Genomic DNA, 27,903 nt, shown 5'->3' with positions numbered 1-27,903 from the left:
AGCAAATAGGACTGCTTCATGAGCTGCTTGATTGTTTTCAGGAGCTGCTTTAACATTAGGTCCTGGAGGGGAGCCAGGGGAGTTCATGTGAGCCTTTTAATGACTGGTTCTCAGTTCACTATAATTTTGTGTGGCTTGTGAATACAAACCCCACTGACTTTCAAAGCCAAGATGTTAGAGGGCTCATCTCTCAGGTGCTGGTCTTAAAAGTTGGGGTGCCAGATGTGGGGTTCAAACCCTTCACTCCTCAAGGGGAAGCTCACGTTGTGAGACACCCCCAACCTTTGATTGTGGGTCACTGCATTGGGTGTGAGTTTATGACAAGATTGTGTCTCAGCCTCTCCTACCCGTTTTGACGTGGGTTTTTTCTTGTTTGCTCAACATGCAAGAGTCACTCAGCTCCTTTGGGGGTTTCTTTCAGAGGAAGCTGTTCCATGTGTAGCTGTAGATTTGGTGCATACATAAGAGGAGGTGAGTTCAGGATCCTCCTATGTCGTTATTGTCGACTGAAAAATAATGCTTGTCACCCTGCTTATTTAACTTCCATGCAGAATGCATCATGCAAAATGCTAGGCTGGGCAAAGCACAAGCTAGAATCAAGATTGCCAGGAGAAATATCAACAACCTCAGATATGCAGATGATACCACTCTCATGGCAGAAAGCAAGGAGAAAGTAAAGAGCTTCTTGATGAGGGTCAAAGAGGAGACTGAACAAGTCGCCTTAAAACTCAACATTCAAAAAATGAAGATCATAGCTTCTAGTTCCATCACTTCATTGCAAATAGAAAGAGAAAAAGTGGAAGCAGTGACAGATTTTATTTTCTTGGGCTCCAAAATCACTATGGATAGTGACTGCAGCCATGAAGTTAAAAGACACTTGCTCCTTGGAGGGAAAGCCGTGACAAACCTAGGTAGCATATTAAAAAGAAGAGGCATCATTTTGCTAACAAAGGTCCATATAGTCAAAGCTAGGTTTTTCCAGTAGTCATGTATGGATGTGAGAATTAGACCATAAATAAAACTAGGTGCAAAAGAACTGATGCTTTTGAACTGTGGTGATGGAGAAGACTCTTGAGAGTCCTTTGGATAGCAAGGAGATCAAACCATCAATCCTAAAGGAAATCAGTCCTGAGTATACATTGAAGGACTGATGCTGAAGCTGAAGCTTCAATACTTTGACCACCTGATGTGAAGGGCCTTCTCACTGGAAAAAACCCTGATGCTGGGAAAGATTGAAGGCAAAAGGAGCAGGGGATGACAGAGAATGAGATGGTTAGATAACATCACTGACTCAATGGACATGAATTTGAGCAAATTCTAGGAGATTGTGAAGGACAGGGAAGCCTCAGGTGCTGCAGTCCATAGGGTCACAAAGAGTAAGACATGACTTAGTGACTGAACAACAACAACAAAAATGCACAACCTAAAAGTTGATAATACTGTTTTATCTGGCAGACTTTGAGGATACACCTGAGAGGCGACCGCTCAAAAAGCTCCGTGGGGCTGCTCTGAAGAGGCAAAGGAGGAGCCAGAATACATAGGTGTTTTACAACAAAAACCAGGCTGTCAGAACATAAAAAAAATTACTATTAAAGAAAACCAGATATCTCAAATTAATGACTTTAGCACGTTTCTATGTATGGGAAGATGCAAGTCGGCACTCATTGAAATCCTTCCTTTGGTATGCACCTTATCTAAGGCCAGTAACTTGTTTTTTTCCCATCCTGAGTTCCCTCAGTGTTCACCATAAAGGGCTGTACTGGCTGATGACTTGATGGCCACAATATCCTTTTTGCTCTTAAAGGCAGGGGCATTCTTAGTCCATGGAGCTTCCCAGGTGGCGCTAGTGGTAAAGAACCCACCTGCCAATGCAGGAGATGTAAGAGACATGGGTTCAATCCCTGGGTGGGGAAGACCCCTTGGAGGAGGGCATGGGAGCCCACTCCAGTATTCTTGCCTGGAGATGCCCATGGACAGAGGAGCCTGGCAGGCTACAGTCCCTAGCATCACAAAGAGTAGGACACAACTGAAGCAACTTAGCATGCATGCATTCTTAGCCCATATTATCTTGTCCCTATCTATTCTTGATGAATAAATGATCTCTGAATAGGCCATTTTAATGGTTTTAAAGTTTCTGAAGAAGTAAATATCTATTTTGTTCTATAAGACTCTTGATTTTCTACCATCCTTTGAGAGTTTTCATCCTGTTTTAATTTGTTCTATCCCTTAACTCTGGTTTGGAATGGGAGCAAACTTTTACTGCTACTTAACGTTCCTTCTTTTACTTCTCCATATTCGAATCATATTCAGTTTAACAAAGACAGTGTCCAACTTTGAGGATTTCTTTCAGTTATCATTACTTAACTAGAAATGATGTCTTTCCATTTCACAGTCATTATTGTTTCCTGCACATAGCACCCAGAAGAGAGATGATATCTGGGAGAATCTCTCCATAGAAAACCAGGGATTACAAGATTGGCTATGGGGTCCTTTAGCCCTGAGGGATCCTGAAAAAAAAAAATGGTGTGAGAACCCTGAGCACTGGGATAAAGAATCACACAGGAGGAGGAGATGAAGGGAGATGCTGTCAACCTCGCAGGAGTTAGCCCTGAGGAGACAGTGAGCTAGAAAGGGCTGGAGGGTATAAGACCCTTAGAAACAATTGCTTGTTGACAGAGACGAATCCCTGAGGGGGGTCCTGGGTGCTGCCCTTCTGCCTGAAGCCTAGGAAACAGTGTCTCTTTCCCTCCCCTCTCCAGTCCCTCCCTCTCTCTCCCCTCTTCCTCTCTGTCTCTCTCTCTCAACTCAGAGAGGGGGCTAGGAAAGCCTAGAGAGCAGGCTACCCTTGGAAAATCTAATAAGTCTGTAAACCTCTTCCCACCCTGGAAAGATCAGAGATGGCAGAGCCACTGTGAAGAAGAGGACTTGCTAGAGATGCGGCAGCTGCAGCCACGTGTCACTGGCCCTGCTATCCTTTGCTCCCCTCAGATCTTAGCTACACCCTCCCTCTCAATCACTGTCTGAACTCATGCTCATGGTAATTTGCCACTGAGACTGAGCTGGCTAATAACCTACAGCTTCTTTTAAAACGTGAGAGAATGTTTTCTCAGCCAACTGGATAACTGTGTGAAAATAAAATTTTATAAGCCCTGCCTTACGACTTATGTGGAAATACACTTCAGATGGACGAAGGACATGAGTGTAAAAGGAAACAGCTGTTTCGAGATAAAATACTTTTATAATTTCAGTGTGAGAGCTAGACACAATATAAAAGGTAGAAAACATATAGGAAAAGCTAGATGTGTGTATACCTAGATATAGGTGTGTATGTTTGAGTATATGTGTACTTCCCAGGAGGCTCAGTGGTAAAGAATCCATCTGCCAATACAGGAGACATGGGTTCCATCCCTTGTTGGGAAGATCCCCTGGGGAAGGAAATGGAAACCCACTCCAGTATTCTTTCAAGGATAATCCCATGGACAGAGGAGTCTGGTGGGCTACAGTCCGTGGGTTTCCAGAATTGGGACACGACTGACTAAGCCACCCACGCAAGCATTCATGAATGTATTTATGAAAAGTGAAAGTGTTAGTCACTAAGTTGTGTCTGACTCCATTGACTGTAGCCCTCCAAAACTCTCTGTCCATGGAATTCTCCATGCAAGAATACTGGAGTGGGTTGCTATTCCCTTCTCCAGGGCATCTTCTTGACCTAGGAATTGAACCAGGGTCTCCTGCATTGCAGGCAGACTCTTTACCATCTGAGCTACCAGGGAAGCTCAAAAATATGTATGTACATATATTTGTTAATATATACATACACACACATATATATATACACAGAGAATATGTAACTTAAATAAATGTCATTAAGATTTTATATATGCTATTGTTACCCTGAATCTTTTCTACTGAAGGTCTTTTAAAATTGTTTCTCCCTGTACTCCCATCCCATCATATGTAAACAGTGTTAACAGTCCTGTATGTACCTTTCCACACTTTACATTATGCTCATATAGTTCTGTACAAATACACATGCATATGGAGGAACTTGGTCATTGTTGAATTATGCGCACTTCCCTGCATTTTGCGTTTCTTACTTAACAAGAGATCTTGAAAACCCTCCTACTCTTCCAATACAGATCTAATGTATTTTTGTTAATGACTTACAAAAACAGGACTGTTAAAAGATAACTGAAATATATTTAAAATGTTTAAGAGTTTGCTTAAGCAAAAAGCGATTTGAACATGGCATTAGTGAAGCTGGCAGATAAGAAGGAGTTCCGGGGAGCTGTACAGAACAAAAGACTTATATAGACAAAAGGGAGCAGGAACAAGGAAGTTACACTAGGCCAAAAAACAGGTTGGTTATGGTGAGGTTACTTTCCTTTAGGGGATGGCAGTGATCTCTAAGTCAGTTTACCTAACGAATGCTAATCAGGAGATTCCATTTCTGGGTAAGCAGAAACTCTATTTATGTTGTCTCACTTTGGTGGATCTTAGCATAAGTGACTTCATTTGGGGCCTGTTGTCTTATTTTAACAGGATAAAGCACATTTTATTCCCCAATTGATGAGCATTTATTCCATTTCCATATATTAAATGGGTTAACATGGCTTTCTCTTTTGAATTTCCCAATAAGTGACCTTCTCCTAGTACTGGAAGACTAGGCTCTGATTATTGCATTTGACAGCCTACAGAACTCCCAGTTCTTCTGGGCATACACACCAAGGAAACCAGATCTGAAAGAGACACGTGCACCCCAATGTTCATCGCAGCACTGTTTATAATAGCCAGGACATGGAAGCAACCCAGATGCCCATCAGCAGACGAATGGATGAGGAAGCTGTGGTACATATACACCATGGAATATTACTCAGCCATTAAAAAGAATTCATTTGAATCAGTTCTAATGAGATGGATGAAACTGGAGCCCATTATACAGAGCGAAGTAAGCCAGAAAGATAAAGACCATTACAGTATACTAACACATATATATGGACTTTAGAAAGATGGTAACGATAACCCTATATGCAAAACAGAAAAAGAGACTCAGATGTATAGAACAGACTTGTGGACTCTGGGAGAAGGCGAGGGTGGGATGTTTCAAGAGAACAGCATCGAAACATGTATATTATCTAGGGTGAAACAGATCACCAGCCCAGGTTGGGTGCATGAGACAAGTGCTCGGGCCTGGTGCACTGGGAAGACCAGAGGGATCGGGTGGAGAGGGAGGTGGGAGGGGGGACCGGGATGGGGAATACATGTAAATCCATGGCTAATTCATTTCAATGTATGACAAAAACTACTGTAATGATGTAAAGTAATTAGCCTCCAACTAATAAAAATAAATGGAAAAAAAATTTTTAAAAATTAAAAAAAAAAAAAAAAGTAAATGTTTCTGAGGGGGAAAAAAAAAAAAAAAAGAACTCCCAGTTCCCAGAGAGAGGGGATGGGGTGCCGGGTGTGGAGGACAGAAAAGAGAAGGGAAATAAAAGGTCTTGAAGGGGTGGGGAAGAGACAGAGGCCTGAAAGATAAGACTTTGCTATGCTATATTATTGCCCCATGACTTGAGCAAGCTCCGGGAATTGGTGATGGACAGGGAGGCCTGGCGTGCTGCAGTCCATGGGGTGGCAAAGAGTCAGACACGACTGAGCGACTGAACTGACCTGATTATTGCCTCAAACCAGTGTAGGGGCTTTTACCTTGGGATATTCTTTCTGATATGTCACAAGAGAAGGTGGTGGAGGCCAGAGATTGATAGAAGGAGGATGGAAGACACAATCAACCTGAAACTAAACCTCTGAACTACAGTTCAGCTCAGTTTAGTCCTGTCTGACTCTGCGACCCCAGTGACTGCAGCATGCCAGGCCTCCCTGTCCATCACCAACTCCTGGAGCTTGCTCAGACTCATGTCCATCAAGTCGGTGATGCCATCCAACCATCTCGTCCTCTGTTGTCCCCTTCTTCTCCTGCCTTCAATCTTTCCAAAGGACAAGAATTGAAGTTTCAGTCAGAATTTTGTTCACTTCTACAACACTGCCACCATGTGGCTATAGAAGAACATTGCAGCCAGCAAACTCAGTGATGGGTTCGGAGAGTTGTTCAGTTGCTAAGTCTGGTCTGACTCTGAGATCCCATTGACTGCAGCACGCCCGGCTTCCCTGTCCTTCACTGTCTCCTGGAGTTTGCTTAAACTCATGTCCATTGAGTTTGTCCATTGAGCCATCCCACCATCTAATTCTCTGTCGTCCCCTTCCCCTCCTGCCCTCGATCTTTCTCAGCATCAGGGTCTTTTCCAGGGAGTTGGTTTTTTGAATCAGGTGGCCAAAGTATTGCAGCTTCAACTTCAGCATCAGTCCTTCCAAGGAATATTCAGGGTTGATTTCCTTTTGGATCGACTGGTTTGATCTCTTGGAAGTTCAAGGGACTCTCAAGAGTCTTCTCCAACAGTTCAGTTCAGTTCAGTTCAGTTTAGTTGCTCAGTTGTGTCTGACTCTTTGCGACCCCATGGACTGCAGCACGCCAGGCCTCCTTGTCCATCGCCAACTCCAGGAGTTTACTCAAACTCATGTCCATTCAGTCGGTGATGCCATCCAACCGTCTCATCCTCTGTCGTCCCCTTCTCCCCCTGCCTTCAGTCTTTCCCAGCATCAGGGTCTTCATATGAATCTAAGAAGAAATGATACAAATGAACTTACATATAAAACAGAGATTCACAGACTTAGAAAATGACTTACGGTTGCCGTGGGGAACACTTTGGGAAGGTCATGTACATACTGCTCTATTTAAAATGGATAACCAACAAAGGCCTACTGTATAGCACATGGATCTCTGCTCTATATTATGTACCAGCCTGCATGGGAGGAGGGGTTGAGGGAGAATGGATACATGTGTATGTATGGCTGAGTCCCTTAGCTGTTCATCTGAAACTACCACAACATTGTTAACTGGCTACACATCAATACAAAGTAAAAAGTTTAAAGTCTGGGGAAATACAAACAAATAAATAAGGAAAATAATTTTTATATAAAGATTAATTTTTTAATATAGTTATCTAATTGCCCTAGTACCACGAGAGCCTCTTTCTTATGCAGAAGCTTGTATTGTGGAAAAAAATACATACGTTCTCGCAGGAGATTTGCTTTTATTCCAAAGCCTTTCACCATGACACCAAACTATCACTGTCTCCACTAGAGGGAACTATTTTTTTTTGCTTCTAGTTTGTTGTTCCAGTGCTTCTCTTTCAAAAATTTTCCCTCAATTTGCATGTTACAATCAATGAAATACAGATAATCTGCCCCAAGTTATATACATTCTAGTACTGCTGGCTTTTCAACTTCAGAAAAAGGATATCTTTACCGTTTGTTCTTCTCTGAGGCTCTTTCCCCCCGTTCTGTTATATTACTGAGACTCGTGCATGCAGCTGCGTGTAGCTGCTGTTCACTCAGTTTTACTGAGGCGTGCTATTCCATCGTGTGAGTATACCACAAGACATTTATCCTTCTGTCACTAACATTTGATTGTTTCCAGTGTTTTTCCTGTTATGGATACTCTCTTTAAAGAAAAAAAAAAAAGGCTTATTTATTTATTTAGCTATGTTGGGTCTTAATTGCCACACTTGGGATCTTCAATCTTCGTTGAGGCATGCGAGATCTTTAGATGAGTCATGTGAGATGTAGTCCCTTGATCAAGGATTGAACCCACACCCCCAGCATTGGGAATGTGGAATCTGAGCCAGTGGACCGCAAGGGAAGTCCCCTATTTTGTATACTCTTGTGAATATTCTTATTCATGTTTCCTAGTGATGTGTGAGACTGCCACCTATTTAAGCAACATGGAATTGCTAAAGAGAACAGTATGTAATGTCCCACTGTAGTAAAAATTGTAGAGAGACTTCTGGTTTCCCGTCCAGCACGTAAGGAGCTTAGAAGTCATCATTCCTAGCCGCACAAGAAGAAGCTTAACCCATAGCACAGGGAACTATATTGAACATATTCAGTGTCTTGTAATAACCTATAATGGAAAAGAATCTGAAATATATATATACATACATATGTATAAATGTTCATACATGTCTGAATCACTTTGCTATTCACCTGACGCTAACACAACGTTGAGCTTTTTAAAAGCACAACCTTTTTTAAAAAGGATTTTAAAAAAAGAAAAGCTTAACAAACTGAAATTCAAGAACTCTTCTTAGATCTACCAAAGAACTGAGGTAGCAGGGCAAACCGCTGTCCTCCAAATTGGAGAGAGGGGCAAATACAAACAACCACAAATTATTAAAGTACAGTCTTTTACAGGAAACAGTCCTGGGAAACTACACTGTAACTGTGGATTTCTGGAGGCTCAATGTGGACAAGTTTAAGAATTAAAAACTCAGAGCAGGAGAGGACTCTTTGGGGAATCCCCACATTTTTATGAGTTTTACTTCCAGAGGCTCAACCAAATTCTTACAGTGAAGATAAGAGAAAAATTCTCTCATGCTCCTGGCAAGGCAAGGGAGAAAGCAGTCTGTTTTTCCTAACAAGGCCTGATCTAAAAAAAAATACTGTTTTATCAGAGCCTAACTGGCCTGGGGAAAGGGACTCCAGCCCCCTCTAGCTTTCCTGTAATTCCCAAGGAGGAAGGGAGACTGAGATGTGCTTGTGAAGGTCACATCCCCAGGGCACAGGCTCTCTAAAACATGGAGACCTAGTCATAGCGCTATAGAAAGCTTCTCTTGGGCTTCCGTGGTGGCTCAGTGGTTAAAAAAACAAAAACAAAAACACGTGCCAGTGTAGGGGACACAAGTTGGATCCCTGGTCTGGGAAGATCCCACCTGCCGTGGGACAACTAAGCTCGTGCATCACAGCTCCTGGGCCAGCACTCTAGAGGCAGTAAGCAGTGGTCACTGCACCCACAAGGTGCAGCTACTGAATCCCACGTGCCTACAGCCTGTGCGCCGCAGCCGAGAGTAGCCAGAGCTCGCTGCAACTCCGAAAGCCTGCCCGCAGCAGTGAAGACCCAGCACAGCCAAAAATAAAGATGTTAATACATAAATCTTTGGGGGGAAAAAGGAAACTTTTCTCCCCCAGTACCTTATCTCCACATCAGCAAGGCTCTTGTGTAATAACAAGTTACAGCTTCAAGCCTCAGGTCTTATTTAAGAAGATGTATCTAGGGAACCCCAAAGACAGTAGGTGAAGCAAACACAAGGACACTGAGGAAATTTTAGCATCTGACAGCTACAGGGACAATGAATAGCACGTACAGCCTAACCCCTGGCCAGGTAAACCTAAAACCTCACATTAAAGGCCTGTTTACTCCCATACCTTTAGCCCAGCACATTGTGTCTAGTTTTCAACAGATCATTCCAAAGCAGGCGAAAGACAAAACAATGCATTTTGAAGAGACAGAGCAAGCATCAGAACCAGGCTCCGACTTGGCAGAGATGTTGTAATGATCAAACCGGGAGTTTAAAACACCTATATTAACATGCTAAGGCTTTAAAGGGAAAAGTGGGAAGAATGGAAAACAGACGGGTAATGAAAGTAGAGAGAAGGTGTTGAGTCTAAAGGAGTCCGTGATGTTGATGCACCCATTATGTCTGGCCGAGCTGCTGCACAGGCTTTGAACCGGCACCAGCCCTTCCTATGAGTGCATGCCTTAGATAAGAGCCTGCAGAATCACAAGCAAAGTAAATTCTTGATATGACTTCCCCAACTACCCTGTGCTAAGCACTTTTCCCTGCCTCCCAGCACCTCCCCATTGGGTGCCCATTACATAAGATCCTCGTGAAGCTTACTTGTCTGTGTTTGAATTGACCAATCTGGCCTCAGCCTGGGAACCCCAAGCTTTCTACCCATAGACCCTAATGAGGACATGTGCCCCAGGTCCTGCCCTGTCCTCTTGGCCTGAATCCTGCCTTGACCTCCCCGTGGAGCACTTTAAGGTGTGTCCTTTAAAAAAGAAATTGATTTATACAGTCAGCAAAAATAAGACCAGTAGCTGACTGTGGCCCAGAGCATGAACTCCTTATTGCCAACTTTAGACCTAAATTTAAGAGAGTAGGGAAAACCACTAGACCATTCAGGTGTGACCTAAATCAAATCCCTTAGGATTATACAGTGGAAGTGACAAATAGATGCAAGGGATTAGATCTAATAGACAGAGTGCCTGAAGAACTATGGACAGAGGTTCGTAACATTGTACAGGAGGTGCTGATCAAAACCATCCCCAAGAAAAAGAAAGGCAAGATGGTTGTCTGAGGAGACCTTACAAAGAGCTGAGAAAAGGGAGTGAAAGGCAAAGAACAGGAAGGATATATTGATCTGAATGCAGAGTTTCAAAGAATAGCAATGAGAGGTAAGAAAGCCTTCTTAAGTGATTAATGCAAAGAAATAGAGGAAAACAATAGAATGGGAAAGACTAGAGATCTCTTCAAGAGATACCAAGGGAAGATTCATGCAAAGATGGGCACAATAAAGGACAGAAATGGTATGGACCTAACAGAAGCAGAAGATGTTAAGATGAGGTGGCAAGAATACACAGAAGAACTATACCAAAAAGGTCTTAATGACCCAGATAACCACAATGGTGTGATCATTCACCTGAAGCCAGGAATTCTGGAGTGCGAGGTCAGGTGAGCCTTGGGAAACATCACTATGAATAAAGCTAGTGGAGGTGATGGAATTCCAGTTGAGCTATTTCATCCTAAAAGATGATGTTGTGAAAGGGTTAAATTCAGTATGCCAGCACATTTGGAAAACTCAGCAGTGGCTATGGGACTGGAAAATGTCAGTTTTCATTCCAACCTCAAAGAAAGACAATGCCATAGAATGTTTAAACTGTCACACAATTGCACTCGTCACACATGCTAGCAAAGTAATGCTCAAAATTCTCTAAGCCAGGCTTCCACAGTACATGAACTGAAAACTTCCAGATGTTGAAGCTGGATTTAGAAAAGGCAGAGGAACCAGAGGTCAAATTGCCAACATCCACAGTATCATAGAAAAAGCAAAAGAATTAAAAAAAAAAATCCACTTCTGCTTAATGAACTATGCTAAAGCTTTTGACTATGTGGATCACAACAAACTGGGAATAACAGAGGCACCTTAGCTGCCTCCTAAGAAATCTGTATGCGGGTCAAGAAGCAACAGTTAGAACCAGACATGGAACAATGGCCTGGTTCCAAATTGGGAAAGGAGTATGTCAAGGCTGTATACTGTCACCCTGCTTATTTAACTTACATTTAGAGTACATCATGCAAGATGCTGGGCTGGATGAAGCACAAGCTGGAATCAAGATTGCCAGGAGAAATATCAATAAACTCAGATATGCAGATAGCACCACCCTTATGGCAAAAACTGAAGAGGAACTAAAGAGCCTCTTGATGAAAGTGAAAGAGGAGAGTGAAAAAGTTGACTTAAAGCTTAACATTCAAAAAAACTAAGGTCATGGCATCCGGTCCCATAACTTCATGACAAATAGATGGGCAAAGAATGGAAACAGTGACAGACTTCATTTTCTTGGACTCCAAAATCAATGCATATGGTGACTGCAGCCATGAAATTAAAAGATTCTTGCTCCTCCGAAGAAAATCTATGACAAATTTAGACAGCATATTAAAAAGCAGAGACGTTACTTTGCCAACAAAGGTCCAACTAGTCAAAGCTTTGGTTTTTTCCAGTAGTCATGTATGGATGTGAGAGTTGGACTATAAAGAAAGCTGAATGCTAAAGAATTGATGCTTTTGTACTGTGGTGTTGGAGAAGACTCTTGAGTCCCTTGGACTGCAAGGAGATCAAACCAGTCAGTCCTAAAGGAAATCAGTCCTGAATATTCATTGGAAGGACCGATGCTGAATCTGAAACTCCAATACTTTGGCCACCTGATGAGAAGAACTGACTCATTTGAAAAACCCTGATGCTGGGCAAGACTGAAGGCGAGAGGAGAGGGGGACGACAGAGGATGAGATGGTTGGATGGCATCACAGACTCAGTGGATGTGAATTTGAGCAAAGTCCTGGAGATAGTTAAGGACAGGGGAGCCTGGTGCTGCAAAGAGTTGGACATGACTGAACAACAACTCTTTCAAAATCAAAAGGCACTGACTGTGTATAGGCAACCAATTGTAACCTTTCAGGAGGCCAAAAGTGTTAAGATTAACAATTAGGACATTAATACCGTGTTATTCTGTTAATATCGCAGCATGTTTTCAAAGTTTATTCCAACACTGAAGTTCTAAGCTTCATTATTCAAAGGCTGGACCATCTATGTAAACTGAATTCAAATAAATCTTGTTTCCAGTCTCTTTTATATAGTAGAAACTATGCCACTCAATGAGGATTCAAAACTTTCCAGACCGTGTACCTCACCCCTAAGAGTTCATTTCTAAGAAAGACACAGACATAAGTCAATTATTACAGTCCAACAAAACATTTCCTTCTTCTACAACATTGCATTATTCAGCAGAGTTTATTTAAAAAAAAAAAAAAGTGTTCACAATTATATTTATTCAGTTACCTGACCCTTGGCCCCAAAATCCTGGAATAGGGTCACATTTACTCCCAGATCAATGTCACATTTACTTAATAAACATCATATAAAACCAAATGAAAGGTACTCAGTAGTGTCCGACTCTTTGTGACCCCACAGACTCTACAGTCCATGGAATTCTCCAGGCCAGAATACTGGAGTGGGTAGTCTTTCCTTTCTCCAGGGGAACTTCCCAGCCCGGGGATCGAACCCAGGTCTCCCTCATTGCAGGCAAATTCTTTACCAGCAGAGCCACAAGGGAAGCCCCATATAAAGTCAAAGCAAAGGTAAATGCTATCTTTTCAAGAGGCAGTCTCTTCACATCAGGTGGCTAAAGTGTTGGAGCTTCAGCTTCAGCAATGGTCCTTCCAATGAATATTTAGGGTTGATTTCCTTTAGGATTGACTGGTTTGATCTCCTTGCAGTTCAAGGGCCTCTAAAGAGTCTTCTCTTTATAACAATGATATAAAAATTCTCCTTGCAGTTCAAGGGCCTCTAAAGAGTCTTCTCTTTATAACAATGATATAAAAATCACAAGAGTGGTAAATGGAGTTAAAATTAAACCTCTTAGAAGAGGTTACAACTGATACATTTCAATTTTATTGAAGTGTAATTTAAATACAGTAAAATGCACCCTTGTTAAGATGCCTGCTTACAGGATGACTGCTACATTATGGTCTTACTCCAGAGTAGCCCTGAAGATATAGGTGAAAGAAAATCCTCCCAGTGGGTGGAATGTTGCAAATATATCTAGTTGCCCACTTTGTGTGAAAGGAGAAATAGTCTCATGAGGGATGTCTAGCTAGTTGTATAAATGCCTAGAGAATGAGATATTTCTTAGTACCAAACAGGACAAAGGCAGAAATTAATCTATTCTCTGGAAGACTGTGTTGGTTTTATTGGATGGATTGACTACACCAGACCCCTTCTACCGAAGAGGGGACAGTGTCCTCATTGAAATTTGACACTTTGGCTGAGACATGCATTCTTTGCTCACAGCACTTCTTCCAGAATAGAAATATTTGCAGAATCTCCATGTATTGTAATTACTTACCAAACAGCAGTGTCTCTGACCAAAGATCATATTTATTTGGAAAGAAAACATGTCAATAGATTTATGTTCATACAAGTCATGGTCTTCTGGTTGATGTCTAATCAAATCAACCAGAAACATCTAGCTAAATAAAGTTGGAATAGACAACTGACGACTCAGCCACGGAGCCAGCAAAATAGTCCTTGTTACATAGGTCTTTTGATTTTTTTCTAGTGTTTTGAGAATATGAATAATTTATGCAGTGAATACTTCAGTTCAGTTCAGTTCAGCTCAGTCACTCAGTCATGTCTGACTCTTTGCGACCCCATGAATCACAGCACGCCAGGCCTCCCTGTCCATCATCAACTCCCAGAGTTTACTCAAACTCATGCCCATCGAGTCGGTGATGCCATCCAGCCATCTCATCCTCTGTCATCCCCTTCTCCTCCTGCCCCTGATCCCTCCCAGCATCAGGGTCTTTTCCAGTGAATCAACTCTTCTCATGAGATGGCCAAAGTACTGGAGTTTCAGCTTCAGCATCAGTCCTTCCAATGAACACCCAGGACCGATCTCCTTTAGGATGGACTGGTTGTATCTCCTTGCAGTCCAAGGGACTCTCAAGAGTCTTCTCCAACACCATAGTTCAAAAGCATCAATTCTTCAGCGCTCAGCTTTCTTCACAGTCCAACCCTCACATTCATACACTTACGCAGACATAATTTTATGTCTTTGCCATTGTATCTGTTGCTATATTCCCAGGACAGTAATTGCTAGATTGATGAGTACATGTGTATGTGATTTTTCTGGACATTGCCAAATTTCCCTCCCTAGAGGTACATAGGGGTGTACCTCTTTTATACCCTTCATCAAAGTATGACAGTGCCTGCCTCTCAGACACAGCCTCTCAGTGGGGCAGATATTTTCCAGTCTGACATGTGAAAAATAATATCTATTTAGTTTTAATTTGCATTTCTATTATTGTGAGAGAAGTTGAACTACTTTTAACATGTTTAAGGGCCATTTTAAGTTCTTTTAGTCTGAATATTCAATATTTTTAAAACTTTATAATATATTGGAATATAGTTGATTAACAATGCTGTGCTAGTTTCAAATGTAGAGCAAAGTGATTTAGTTACACACATATCTTATCTGTTCTTTTTCAAATTCTTTTCCAGTTTAGGTTGTTACACAATATTGAGCAGAGTTCCCTGTGCTATACAGTAGGTCTTTGTTGGTTATCTATTTTAAATGTCACATTGTGTACATGTCCATCCCAAACTCCCTAACTATCCCTCTTCCCCACCTCCCCCTGGCCCTGCCTGTAAGCATAAGTTCATTCTCTAAGTCTGTGAGTCTGTTTCTGTTTTGTAAATAAGTTCATTTGTATCATTTTCTAAAAAGAATATTCATTGTTTCAAGTCATTTATTATGTTCTTCAATTTTTTTTTTGAGAAACTGTTCTTAGTTAGGAACATCAGTCCTAAACCCTAATTAAAGTCCTAAATAGATGACACACAAGAGTTTTATTGTTATTGTCTTTAGATTTTGAACATGGGGAACTTTTCTTCTATATTTGGAGAGACTCAAACGCTACACTAGCATCATAGTCTTGCTCTTTCTAGTAGTCTCCCATAAAATCTTGAGTAAAGTGGCTAAAAAAGCCCTTCTAATTTCCAGAGCCCTGTGTTACATAATGAGTGACCACTTGTTGAGTGTATTACTTAAAACAAATTTACCTTTACCCCTAAATTTGGGCACCAAACTTAAGGACAGGACTATGTTTCAAACTGTGGTATTGGAGAACTGTGGTGTTGGTTGTGGTGTTGGACTCTTGAGAGTCCCTTGGACTGCAACGAGATCCAAACAGTCCATCCTAAAGGAAATCAGTCCTGAATGTTCATTGGAAGGACTGATGCTGAAGCTGCAACTCCGATACTTGGGCTACCTCATGCACAGAGCTGCCTCATTGGAAAAGACCTTAATGCTGGGAAGGATTGGGGGCAGGAGGAGAAGGGGACGACAGAGGATGAGATGGCTGGATGGCATCACCGACTCGATGGACATGGGTTTGGGTAGACTCTGGGAGTTAGTGATGGACAGGGAGGCCTGGCGTGCTGCGATTCATGGGGTCACAAAGAGTCGGACACGAATGAGCGACTGAACTGAACTGAACTGAACTGATTCTCCACAAATATCCTGTCAAATTGTAATTTTCAAAGTGTAGAAAATATGACTCATACAAGTATAATATGAACTATAATAATATATATTATATATAATATATAATATGAAGTATAATATCAAAGATTTCTTTCACCTGTTAAGAAGGGAACAAATGGTACAGCTGGTTCCATAAAGATTTTAAAAACAAAGGTTTAAGTAATCCATCAGGAGAGACATTTTAAAAAATTAGGGAAAAAAATGCTGGTTTAGACACAAAACTGGTTAATGTACCACAGAGCAATACAGCTATAATTTGGAGAGTTATTTTTTCTAACAGAAATATACAAGTTAACATGTAAATTCAACTCTTAGACTTTTTTATCAAATAGTAAAGAGTCCTAGAGAATTAAATAACCCTTGGAGGAAATTTTTAAACAATGCACATGTGCTAAGTTGCTTCAGTCATGCCTGACTGCGCAACCCTATGGACTGTAGCCCACCAGGCTCCTCTGTCCATGGGATTCTCCTGGCAAGAATACTGGAGTGGGTTTCCATGACCTCCTCCAGGGGATCCTCCTGACTCAGGGATTGAACCCATGTCTCTTGCGTCTCCTGCATTGGCAGGCGGGTTCTTTGCCACTAGCGCCACCAAGGAAGCCCCTTTTAAACAATATTCCCATATGATTTCCAAGTTTTATGTAACTTTTCTTAACAATGCCCAGGGAAATTGTCACACTGCATTATCACAATGCAGCTGCATAAACATTACTGTTACAATCATGTAGAATTACTTTTTGCCCTTGCTGTAAATACCCGGGAATAAATCGGGAAGAAAATTTTGCGTAGGGGTAACATGCACGGACCTCCCTGGTGACCCAGTGGTAAAGAATCTCCCTGCCAATGCGGGAGATGCTGGTTCAGTCCCTGGGTTGTGAAGCTCCCCTGGAGAAGGAAATGGCAACCCACTCCAGTATTCTCGCCTGGAAAATCCATGGACAGAGGAGCCTGGAGGGCGGTACTCCATGGGGTTGCAAAGAGTCGGACATGAATGAACAACTAATCAACAACAACAAACATCATACGTAATGGGTTATATCCTATATAATGCAAAAATATTTTCTGAATCTTTCAAACCTTGTTTATGTTGATATTGTCTACTAATAGAAAACCACCCTGATATGTTTTTTTGCCAAGTACATTTCCTACATTTCACAGCTCTCTCCTTGTGAGTCCTCTTACATACTTCCTTCTTGTTCATGTAGCAGCAAGAAGGGCTGGATGGGCCCTGGGAATGCCTGACTCATGGAGTGCAGACACAAGCGGGACATGCTCCATTGCTTGTCACTGCTTTTCTCTGCTTGTCAGTTACATTCTCTCAGATCATCTTCCTCTTTGTGGCAGTGATCCTGACTGCAGCTACTTTTATGTGCTTACGCTCTGGACCAGTTGACACTGGCCAGGAAAATGGGAAAAATACTGTGATTAGCAGCCTCTATAATAACCACATGACTAATTAAAGCAGCCAACTTCAAAAAGATGGAGGGAAGATTGCCTCCCAAACATGGTAAGTGCCCTAGGCAAATAACAGATGCCCACCCAGACTGATCAATCACATAATATTGACAAGTTTTTATTCTGGTTTCCTAGGCTTTGATGTGTGCTGTGGCTTCCCATGGGGCTCAGTGGTAAAGAATCTGCCTGCCAATGCAGGAGACGCAGGAGACGTGGGTTCAATCCCTCGATCGGGAAGATCCCCTGGAGTAGGAAATGGCAACCCACTTCAGTATTCTTGCCTGGATTATCCCATGGACAGAGGAGCCTGGTGGGCTACAGTCCCTGGGGTTCCAAAGAGTCAGACACAACTAAGCATGCACACACGCACAGCCTTTTATGTAGAGGTAATCTTTATAGACTTAGCAGTAAATATAGAAAAACACAAAGAGTAAGACAGGATAATAAATTTGATTTGTCTATTCATCAAAGAAATTGTTGCACAAGATTAAGGTTATAAACTCAATATAATAAACATAATTTTATTTAATATGCTTATAAATTAATTATATATTAAGACTAAAGTTAAAACCTTTACATTTATCATTTATTGGTATATTTTAATATCTTTATGTGTCTTTTTAAATTTATTTTTTTCCATTTATTTTTATTTGTTGGAAGCTAATTACTTTACAATACTGTAGTGGTTTTTGCCATACATTGACATGAATCAGCCATGGATTTACATGTGTTCCCCATCCCCACCCCCCGCTCCACCTCCCTCTCCATTCCATCCCTCTGGGTCTTCCCAGTGCACCAGGTCCGAGCACTTGTTTCATGCATCCAACCTGGGCTGGTGTTCTGTTTCACCCTTGATAGTATACTTGTTTCAATGCTGTTCTCTCAGAACATCCCACCCTTGCCTTCTCCCACAGAGTCTAAAAGTCTGTTCTATACATCTGTGTCTCTTTTTCTATTTTGCATATAGGGTTATCGTTACCATCTTATTAAATTCCATATATATGCATTAGCATACTGTAATGGTCTTTATCTTTCTGGCTTACTTCACTCTGTATAATGGGCTCCAGTTTCATCCATCTCATTAGAACTGATTCAAATGAATTCTTTTTAATGGCTGAGTAATATTCCATGGTATATATGTACCACAGCTTCCTCATCCATGCGTCTGCTGATGGGCATCTACGTTGCTTCCATGTCCTGGCTATTATAAACAGTGCTGTGATGAACATTGGGGTGCCCGTGTCTCTTTCAGATCTGGTTTCCTCGCTTTGTATGCCCAGGAGTGGGATTGCTGGGTCATATGGCAGTTCTATTTCCAGTTTTTTAAGAAATCTCCACACTGTTCTCCATAGCGGCTGTACTAGTTTGCATTCCCACCAACAGTGTAAGAGGGTTCCCTTTTCTCCACACCCTCTCCAGCATTTATTGCTTGTAGACTTTTGGATAGCAGCCATCCTGACTGGCATATAATGGTACCTCATTGAGGTTTTGATTTGCATTTCTCTGATAATGAGTGATGTTGAGCATCTTTTCATGTGTTTGTTAGCCATCTGTATGTCTTCTTTGGAGAAATGTGTGTTTAGATCTTTGGCCCATTTTTTGATTGGGTCATTTATTTTTCTGGAATTGAGCTGCAGGAGTTGCTTGTATATTTTTGAGATTAATCCTTTGTCTGTTTCTTCATTTGCTATTATTTTCTCCCATTCTGAAGGCTGTCTTTTCACCTTGCTTATAGTTTCCTTAATACTTACATATAAATACTTATATGTTAATAAATCTGTTATTTTATTACAAATTATTACATTTGTAATAATCCAAAGAAGAAAATTACAATGTGGGTTGTCTTTCTGTAAAATGACTTGTTATTTTGTGCCATAGTAAAAAGGAACTTTTTTTTCCTATTAAAAATGTCTTTTTATTGTCATAGCATTCTGTTCAGTTCAGTTCAGTTCAGTCTCTCAGTCGTGTCAGACTCTTTGCGACCCCATGAATCGCAGCACGCCAGGCCTCCCTGTCAGCCCTCATTAATTCTGGCATGTTCTTAAACCATTTAAAAATGTTATTTACTTACTTATTTTTGGCTGTGTTGGGTCTTCGTTCCTGTGTGGGCTTTTTCTCCAATTGCAGCCAGCAGGGGCTTCTCATTGCAGTGTCAACTCTTGTTGCAGGCACAGGCTCAATAGCTGTGGCGTCGAGCTTAGTTGCTCACCAGTATGTGGGATCTTCCGGGACCAGAGAAGGAACCTGTGTCTCCTGCGTTGGCAGGAGGATTCTTTACCACTGAGCTACCAGGTCACAATTTCTACTAATGGTTGCTTCTGGTTGTGATTTGCTTTAAAAATAATGCCTGGACAATATAAAACATTCCTTATAACTTGTGCTTGCTTCTAGAAACTTATGTCTTATGCTTAAAACTTTTATCCTTTAGACATTCTTGATTTGCCTTTCTCAAATGTGGGTCCCAAATTCAGAAAAATAAAACTATATGGACAATACAATTGCTTTACAGATGGAATGTAAAAACTATTTTTATCTCGATCTCCTGGATGACATTTTTTTGTTTTTTGGGCTGCGCTGGGTCTTCCTGGCTGCGTGCAGGCCTTTCTGTGTTGCAGAGAGCAGTGGGTACTCTTTAGTTGCAGTGTGCAGGCTTCTCCTTGCCTTGAATTCTCTTGTTGCAGAGCAGAGGCTCTAGGCTGCACAGGCTTCAGTAGTTGTGCACATAGACTTAGTTGCCCTGCCTGACCCAGGAATGGAACCCGTGTCCCCTGCATTGCAAGGAGGATTCTTTACCACTGGACCACCCAGGGAAGTCCTGGATGACATTTTTGACGCTTGGCCAAAAAAGGGGTCAATTTTATGGTTTGTGAGTTAAAGAAATCACTTAGAAATCACTAAAGAATTTCACTTAGAAATCAGCTCTATCCCCAAGATCAGTCTCTTTACTGATGATGTGCAACTAGCCCAATCAGCTAAGTTAGCTGGCCAGAGTCATAAACATCCATTCTGGAACTTCGGTCTTGAGCTCCAGCCGAGGCTAAGATACCGCTCAGATGTTGGTGGTTCTGCCAGGACACCAGGCATGCTATGTGTGTGCACGTGTACCCTGGGGAGCTTGCGTCTGGGGGGCCGCTTCTCCGACCTGTCATTCTTGCCTGTACTGCTTGCTGCCCTCTGTCCTTAACCTCTAAATCAAAGCATCACCTGACTTGACTCTGTGGGGTCTCATGAGTCCTTTCTGATATACCAAGTTGGGACTTTTTTTTCAATTAAAGTGTCTTTTGATGACTAACGTGTCATTGAGTTTCCTGAAAAGACCGCTGAGTACCACAAAATTTAATTTTAAAAATAGATAAAAATAATAAGGTTTGCTGGGGCATTCTCCAAATTTTCATTAAGTTGCAACAACTGTACAAACTCTTGTTTACAAAACTTAAAAGGTGGGGCGTAGGAGGGAATCTAATAAATCAAAATGAGAATTTGCATTCCCAGGTTAATTATGAATAAATAAAATGTATTAATGTAAGTACATATCAATAATTGTATACTTTTCAGGCTAAAAGAAACATACATATTATTAAATAGAGGGCTGCTGGTAAAGTTGTTCAGTCTCTAAGTCATGTCCAACTCCTTGCGACCCCATGAACTACAACACGTCAGGCTTCCTTGTCCTTCACTGTCTCTGGGAGTTTGCTCAGATTCATGTCCATTGAGTTGGAGATGGTATCGAATGCTATCCCCTCTGCTGCCCTCTTCTCCTTTTGTCTTCAGTCTTTCCCAGCATCAGGGTCTTTTCCAGCGAGTCAGATCTTTGCATCAGGAGGTCAAAGTATTGGAGCTTCAGCTTCAGCATCAGTCCTTCCAATGAACATTCAGGGTAGAATTCCTTCAGGATTGACTGGTTTGATCTCCTTGTTGTCCGAGCAACTCTCAAGAGTCTTCTCCAGCACCACAGTTCAAAAGCATCAATTTTGAACTCAGGCTCCTTTATGGTCCAACTCTCACATCCGTACATAACTATTGGAAAAACCATAGCTTTCACTATATGGAGCTTTGTTGGCAAAGTGATATCTTTGCTTTTTAGTAATTCTGTATTAAAAGATTGATTTCCTGGATTTTAGACTTAAATGACTTGTCAGTTGGAAATAATTATAATATGTTTATAGGATAAATTAAAGGCCCAGAGACAAGTTTTTGTCATCATTGATTCTTCTTCACATAACAAACTATCCATAGCTGTAGCATCTGGAACCCAACAATCCCCTTCCACACTTGAGCAAGAAAAATCCCTTGATTGTTTTGTTTTGCTTTTTTGGCCATGCACCACAGCTTGTGGGATCTTAATTCCCAGACCAAGGATTAAACCTGGACTCTCAGCAGTAAAATGGCAGAGTCCTACTCTGGATCACCAGGGAATTCCCAAGAAAAATCCCTTGATTGTTTAATCTGTGTAAGGATTACCTGTGCCTTATCTGGACCTTTGAATAGTCCCTTTGGATTAATCCCAGGTGATCTGAATTAGCCAAATGCTTATTTCCAAAACTGCTTGGAGCATGATAGTGACTCTTGGCAACACTAAGAGATGTATGACGTATTCAGTTCAGTTCAGTTTAGTGTCGCTCAGTCATGTCCGACTCTTTGAGACCCCATGAATCACAGCACACCAGGCCTCCCTGTCCATCACCAACTCCTGGAGTTTACCCAAACTCATGTCCATCGAGTCAGTGTTGCCATCCAGCCATCTCATCCTCTGTCGTCCCCTTCTCCTCCTGCCCCCAGTCCCTCCCAGCATTAGGGTCTTTTCCAATGAGTCAACTCTTCGCATGAGGTGGCTAAAGTACTGGAGTTTCAGCTTCAGCATCAGTCCTTCCAATGAACACCCTGGACTGATCTCCTTTAGGATGGACTATGACGTATTAGATTGGTGCATAAGTAATTGTGGTTTTGCAGTGTTCAACTTTGCTATTTGGTATTGGAATACATTCTTAAATAAATATGGTTGTTTTATGCATCATTTTAATGTGTGTTTCTCACTTTTCGTCTTTTTAATGACTTATTACTTGCTATTTATTTTGTATTTATTTTAGACTAGGGAAATGATGTTAGACAAAAAGCAGATTCAAGCAATTTTCTTATTCGAGTTCAAAACAGGTCATAAAGCAGCAGAGTGGAAACAAATTGCAACATCACAAATGCATTTGGCCCAGGAGCTGATAATGAGTGTACAGTGCAGTGTTGTTGCAAGAAATTTTGCAAAGGAGATGAGGGCCTTAAAGATGAGAAGTGCAGGGGTGGGCCATCAGAAGTTGACAAGGACCTACTGAGAGCAATTACTGAAGCTTATTCTCTTAGAAGCACACAAGAGGTTGCCAAAGAACTCGTCATTGACCATTCTATGGTCATTCAGCATTTGAAGCAAACTGGGAAGGTGAGAGAGCTCGGTAAGTGGCTGCCTCATGATCTGACCGAAAATCAAAAAAAATCATCATTTTCAAGTGTTATCTTCTCTTATTCTATGCAACAACAATGAACCATTTCTTGATCAGATTGTGATGTGTGATGAAAAGTGGATTTGTACAACAATCAGCGATGACCAGCTCAGTGGTTGGACTGAGAAGAAGCTCCAAACCATTTCCCAAAGCCAAACTTGCACCCAAGAAGGGTCATGGTCACTGTTTGGTGGTCTGCTGCCCGTGTGATCCACTACAGCTTTCTGAATCCTGGCGAAACCATTATGTCTGAGAAGTCTGCTCAGCAAATTGATGAGCTTCACCGAAAACTACAACACCTGCAGCCAGCATTGGTCAACAGAAAAGTGTCCAGTTCTTCACAACACCTGATGACTGCATGTTGCACAACCAATGCTTCATTGAACAAATTGGGGTACAAAGTTTTGCCTCATTCGCCATATTCACCTGACCTCTCACCAACTGACTACCACTTCTTCAAGCATCTCAACAATTTTTTGAAGGGAAAAGACTTACACAACCAACAGGAGGCAAAAAAAAAAAAACGCTTTCCAAGAGTTCATCAAATCCCAAAGCATAGATTTTTTTTATGCTACAGGAATAAACAAGATTATTTCTCATTGGCAAAAATGTGTTGATTGTAATGGTTCCCATTTTGATTAATAAAGTTGTGTTTGAGCCTAGTTATAATGATTCAAATTTCATGGCCCCAAACCACAATTAGCTTTGTACCAACCTAGTAAAGTTTCTGTAACCATGGATTTGAGTAACTTGGGGACAGAGATACCAACCTATCAGCAGGGTTCAGCAATGATAATTGGATTTATAACTTGCGCCTGATTTGGGAGTTGCCAATTCAGAGTGATCATGCTGCTTGAATATGCCTGGGCCACCAACCAGCTTAGCTGGAACAGGATTTGGCACCAAGGTGGCATCAAGGTGCTTCACACACATGGCAGTGAAGGTTCAAAACCTAAAGACAAAATATATCCTGGGCAACTCAGTGGTGGAAAAGGTAAGGAAGCCTGAAACCAAGATCCCCAGCCGACCCAACTCCCAGTGCATATACTTCTCCTGCTGTTATTGCTATAATATATAATACATATAGCTCTTATTTTGTTATATTTGTTGCCTGTGAGTATAAACTGAGCCCTGTGAATCCTTTCAGTAATCGAACAAATAATGAACCTTTTGGTAACCCTAATTTAATTTTTTTCTATTACTATCTCATACTTAAACACAAAAATTAGCAGTTGTCAAGCAAGTTATGCACCCAGATTCAATAAGAAAATTCACTTCAGATAACAGTTACCTGGGCCATCCTGCCAGTTAGCATGAAATAAAAGAGCAAATATTGATCTGATCACTATGCTTTTATCATTATTTGCTTATTTTTAAGATAGACTAAACTTTTCTTCTCGGACAATTAAAGAAATTTGAAGAATTTTGCTTTTTACTCATTATCTTTATCCTTCATCTTTACAAAAATGTGGAGAAAGTCAAGGAATTCTAAAACTGAAAATTGTCAGAAATTTTAAAAGACTGGAAATTTCACTCTAATTATCTTTGCCTTACGGCAAGCTGATATTACTAATCTTATCATTAAACAGAAACAGAAAGTGGCCTTTCCAAATTATCCACAGAAGGAATCTCTGAATGACTTGAAATTTGAAGATTGAGTCTTCTGGAAAAGATAACAAAGGGAGATTTGCCTTGGCTCCAACAAATATGTCCTTATCAGTCACCGTTAATGATTAACACAGTAATAAAACTCTAAGGAAATGATCCTTGGATTCATATTTTTCATTAAAAAAAACTTACCCCAGTTTCTCTAAATCATCAGACTTCCATTTCATTGGTAGACCTCAAGCTGAGAGTTCTTTGAAATCTCCCAGAAGTAGACAATCCCCCCCAAATAACAGTTGACTCAAAACACTCAGCTGAAACTAATGATTACACACAGTAGACAGTTTCTGCTCAAATCTTTGAAACAAGATTCAATTTCAGGGAACTCATGCCCTTTTTCTTTGAGTCTGATTTTTTTTTTACTAATCTTGCCTCATAGCATACATTGTAGCTCCCTGGAAAACGACAAAAGCATCCTAATATTTCATTTTCTTCCTTCTAAACCCCTGTGATCTTTTGGTGCCATTTAAGGAGAGACAAAACATTCTTATGCATTTTTCTCAGACCATAGCCACTGCTGTAAGTCTAATTGGTAGATCAATAGCCATTTGTAAAAAAAAAAAAAAATTAATCAGGATAGACTTCCTTACGCAGACTTCATCTAAAATTTCTCTCACACTAGAGAACTTATGAGAATCCATGTTCATAATATGAATCTCATCCTATGAATCCATGTTCATAATATGAATCTCATCCTATGAATCCAACCATCAACCTTGTAAAAACTGGACTTCACATCCACATAAACAAACATTTCTTGTGAGATCATTGAACCCTGCCCACCAAACCCAGTTTACTGAGAAACAGGAATCACTCTCACTGCAAAGGTCAGTGTGCCCTCTTCAGAGTCGCTGTATCCTGCTTGGTAGAAATTGGTTAACTTCACTCAAAATATGTCTGCCCTTAGGGCCCAGTTAAGATAAGCACTCCTGTTGAGATAAGCAAAATTTTGCTGTCCATAGAATCTGTGCCCCCGCCCCCCACCCAAAGTATAATTCCTTAGTGGATATTACCACTAGTACACCAGAGGCCCATTGTTTTGTTCAATCCCTACGTCTTGTCTGACTCTCTGTGACCCCACGGATTGTAGGAGCCTCACACCTCTGTCCTCCATGATCTCCTGGAATTTGCTCAAATTCATGTCCCTTAATTTAAATGGTTTAAATTCAGAGACAGTCACATATCCCTTGATTTCTTCTTGACTAACCAAGAGAGGGTTTATGCCAGAACAAATATATCATGATGCAAATACATAAATGCTACAATAGACCCAACTAGATTTTTAAGCACATTTTTGAGACTTGAGTTTAGTCATCTAGACCCCTTGATGAATAGTTTATAAAAATTTTTTTGTAATTGCCTGATAAAAATTTTTCTGATAATTGCCTGAATCCCAGTTGGTCAATGCATCCTGTCTAGAGTCTTAAATGAAACTATATAGCACTTTAATATCAGATGATTCAAAAATTCATTCTACAACAGAAGATCAGGAGGGACCAACCCTTGTCCAACTTAGAGGTAACACTCCCCAAATAATCGAACCAGAAGAATTTTGACAGTGGGAAAGTTCTGAATGTCAAAGATTAATATTCCATGGAAGCCTGGCATGCTGCCGTTCATGGGGTCACAAAGACTCAGGCACGACTGAGCAACTGAACAACGACAATAGCCTGACTCCGTTGGTCCTTGTCAAGAAGTAGGGACTGAAGAAAGAAAAACACGAAAACCAGCCCAATACCTATCAGTTGTGAGCTGGCCTATTTTTACCACTAGGCAATACTGCTCTCCTACTAAATCTAAATACTTTCAGATTATCAAAATCAAATGAGGACTCTTCATGGAATAAGAAGAAACTAAGTTCAACACATAATTATGCCTGAGAAGAGATGCTAGAGCTGAGTGCTGAAGAATTGATGCTTTTGAATTGTGGTGCTAGAGAAGACTCTTGAGTCCTTTGGACAGCAAGGAGATCAAACCAGTCAATCCTAAAGGGAATCAACCCTGAATATTCATTGGAAGAACTGATACTGAAGCTGAAGTTCCAATCCTTTGGGCACCTGATGTGAAGAACTGACTCATTTGAAAAGACCCTGATGCTGGGAAAGATTGAGGGAAGGAGGAGAAGGGGGCAAAAGAGGATGAGATGGTTGGACGGCATCACCAACTCAATGGACATGAGTTTGAGCGAACTCCTGGAGATAATGAAGGAAGGGTAGCCTGTCATGCTGTAGTCCATGGGGTCATGAAGAGTTGGACATGACTTAGCAACCGAACAATAACAACAGAGTCACTAGGCGAGCACAAAATTACCAAATATCCCATCTTCAGCTAATGAGCAACTCCTATTTTTTTTCCAATGGCAGCTCTAGCCACGTTCTGTTCCTTCTGCTTCCTAGAAAAAAACTCTTAAAGTACCCAATCACTATACTGCCTTTATGAAGGTGCATGCACGCATGGACACACACCTGCATCCTCAAGCCTGCCCCCCAAATTACCTAGCAGATCCCAGTTCCTACAATCAGCCCTTTCTAATATATCCTGTGCTTCCCTGCAGGTTGCAAGTCTATCATAAGCACAGGAAGCTTATGATACTGACTTTATTTGTCTACAGATATTTTTCTAGTGGTCCTTGACCAATAGCACCACTAAATAATTTACTAAATGGGACAATGTAAAGCACTGAGCAACTTTCACTGAGCTTCCCTGGTGACTCAGCTGGTAAAGAATCCGTCTGCAATGCAGGAGACCTGGGTTCAATCCCTGGGTTGGGAAGATCCCTCAGAGAAGGGAACAGCTAGCCACTTCAGAATTCTGACCTGGAGAATTCCATGGATGGTATAGTCTATGGGGTCACAAAGAGTCAGACCCAACTGAGCAACTTTCAAAGCCCCTGACATATGATATACACAAGATATTTTTATCACCATTTTTGTTGTTACAATGATTATTGATATTAGCTATCCAGGAAAGAGATAAACTTTTATCTTTGATCTGATCAAATGCAAGAATTTTTCTATCAACAGACTACAATGATAATAGTTTCTAGTTCACACTATAAACATATTATATATATATATACATATATATATATATGGAGGTCTGAATTTATTTTCATTTAACTAAGACTTGTTTTAGATAGTCATTTGCCAGGTATATTTAAAATACTTCTTTGTGGCTGACTGATTTTAACTGATGAATTTGAATTAGTCACTCAGTTCAGTTTAGTCCCTCAGTCCTGTCTGACTCTCTGCAACCCAGTGGACTGCAGCACACCAGGTTTCCCTGTCCATCATCAACTCCCAGAGCTTGTTCAAATTCATGTCCATCAAGTTGGTGATGCCATCCAACCATATCATCCTCTGTCGTCCCCTTCTCCTCCCGCCTTTAATCTTTCCCAGCATCAGGGTGTTTTCCAATGAGTCAGTTCTTCGCATCAGGTGGCCAAAGTATTGAAGCTTCAGCTTCAGCATCAGTCCTTCCAATGAATATTCAGGACTGATTTCCTTCAGATGGACTGGTTGG

At 41.1% G+C, this 27,903-nt stretch overlaps 1 long non-coding RNA gene across 1 annotated transcript in view; it reads right to left on the bottom strand.

The window, feature by feature from the left end:
- Positions 1 to 3,867: 3,867 nt before the first annotated feature.
- The window catches only part of LOC139034374 (uncharacterized), a 63,373-nt gene continuing 39,337 nt past the window's right edge, over positions 3,868 to 27,903 (bottom strand). The window contains exon 3 of the long non-coding RNA XR_011486828.1: positions 3,868 to 6,670. This is a non-coding gene — a long non-coding RNA (uncharacterized lncRNA). The remainder of the gene's footprint in view (positions 6,671 to 27,903) is intronic.

This window comes from Odocoileus virginianus, chromosome 1 (assembly GCF_023699985.2).
Source record: "Odocoileus virginianus isolate 20LAN1187 ecotype Illinois chromosome 1, Ovbor_1.2, whole genome shotgun sequence".
Classification (NCBI taxonomy): Eukaryota; Metazoa; Chordata; class Mammalia; order Artiodactyla; family Cervidae; genus Odocoileus; species Odocoileus virginianus.
Note: the sequence above shows the minus strand (reverse complement) of the source record. Positions and strands in the feature narration are given on the sequence as shown.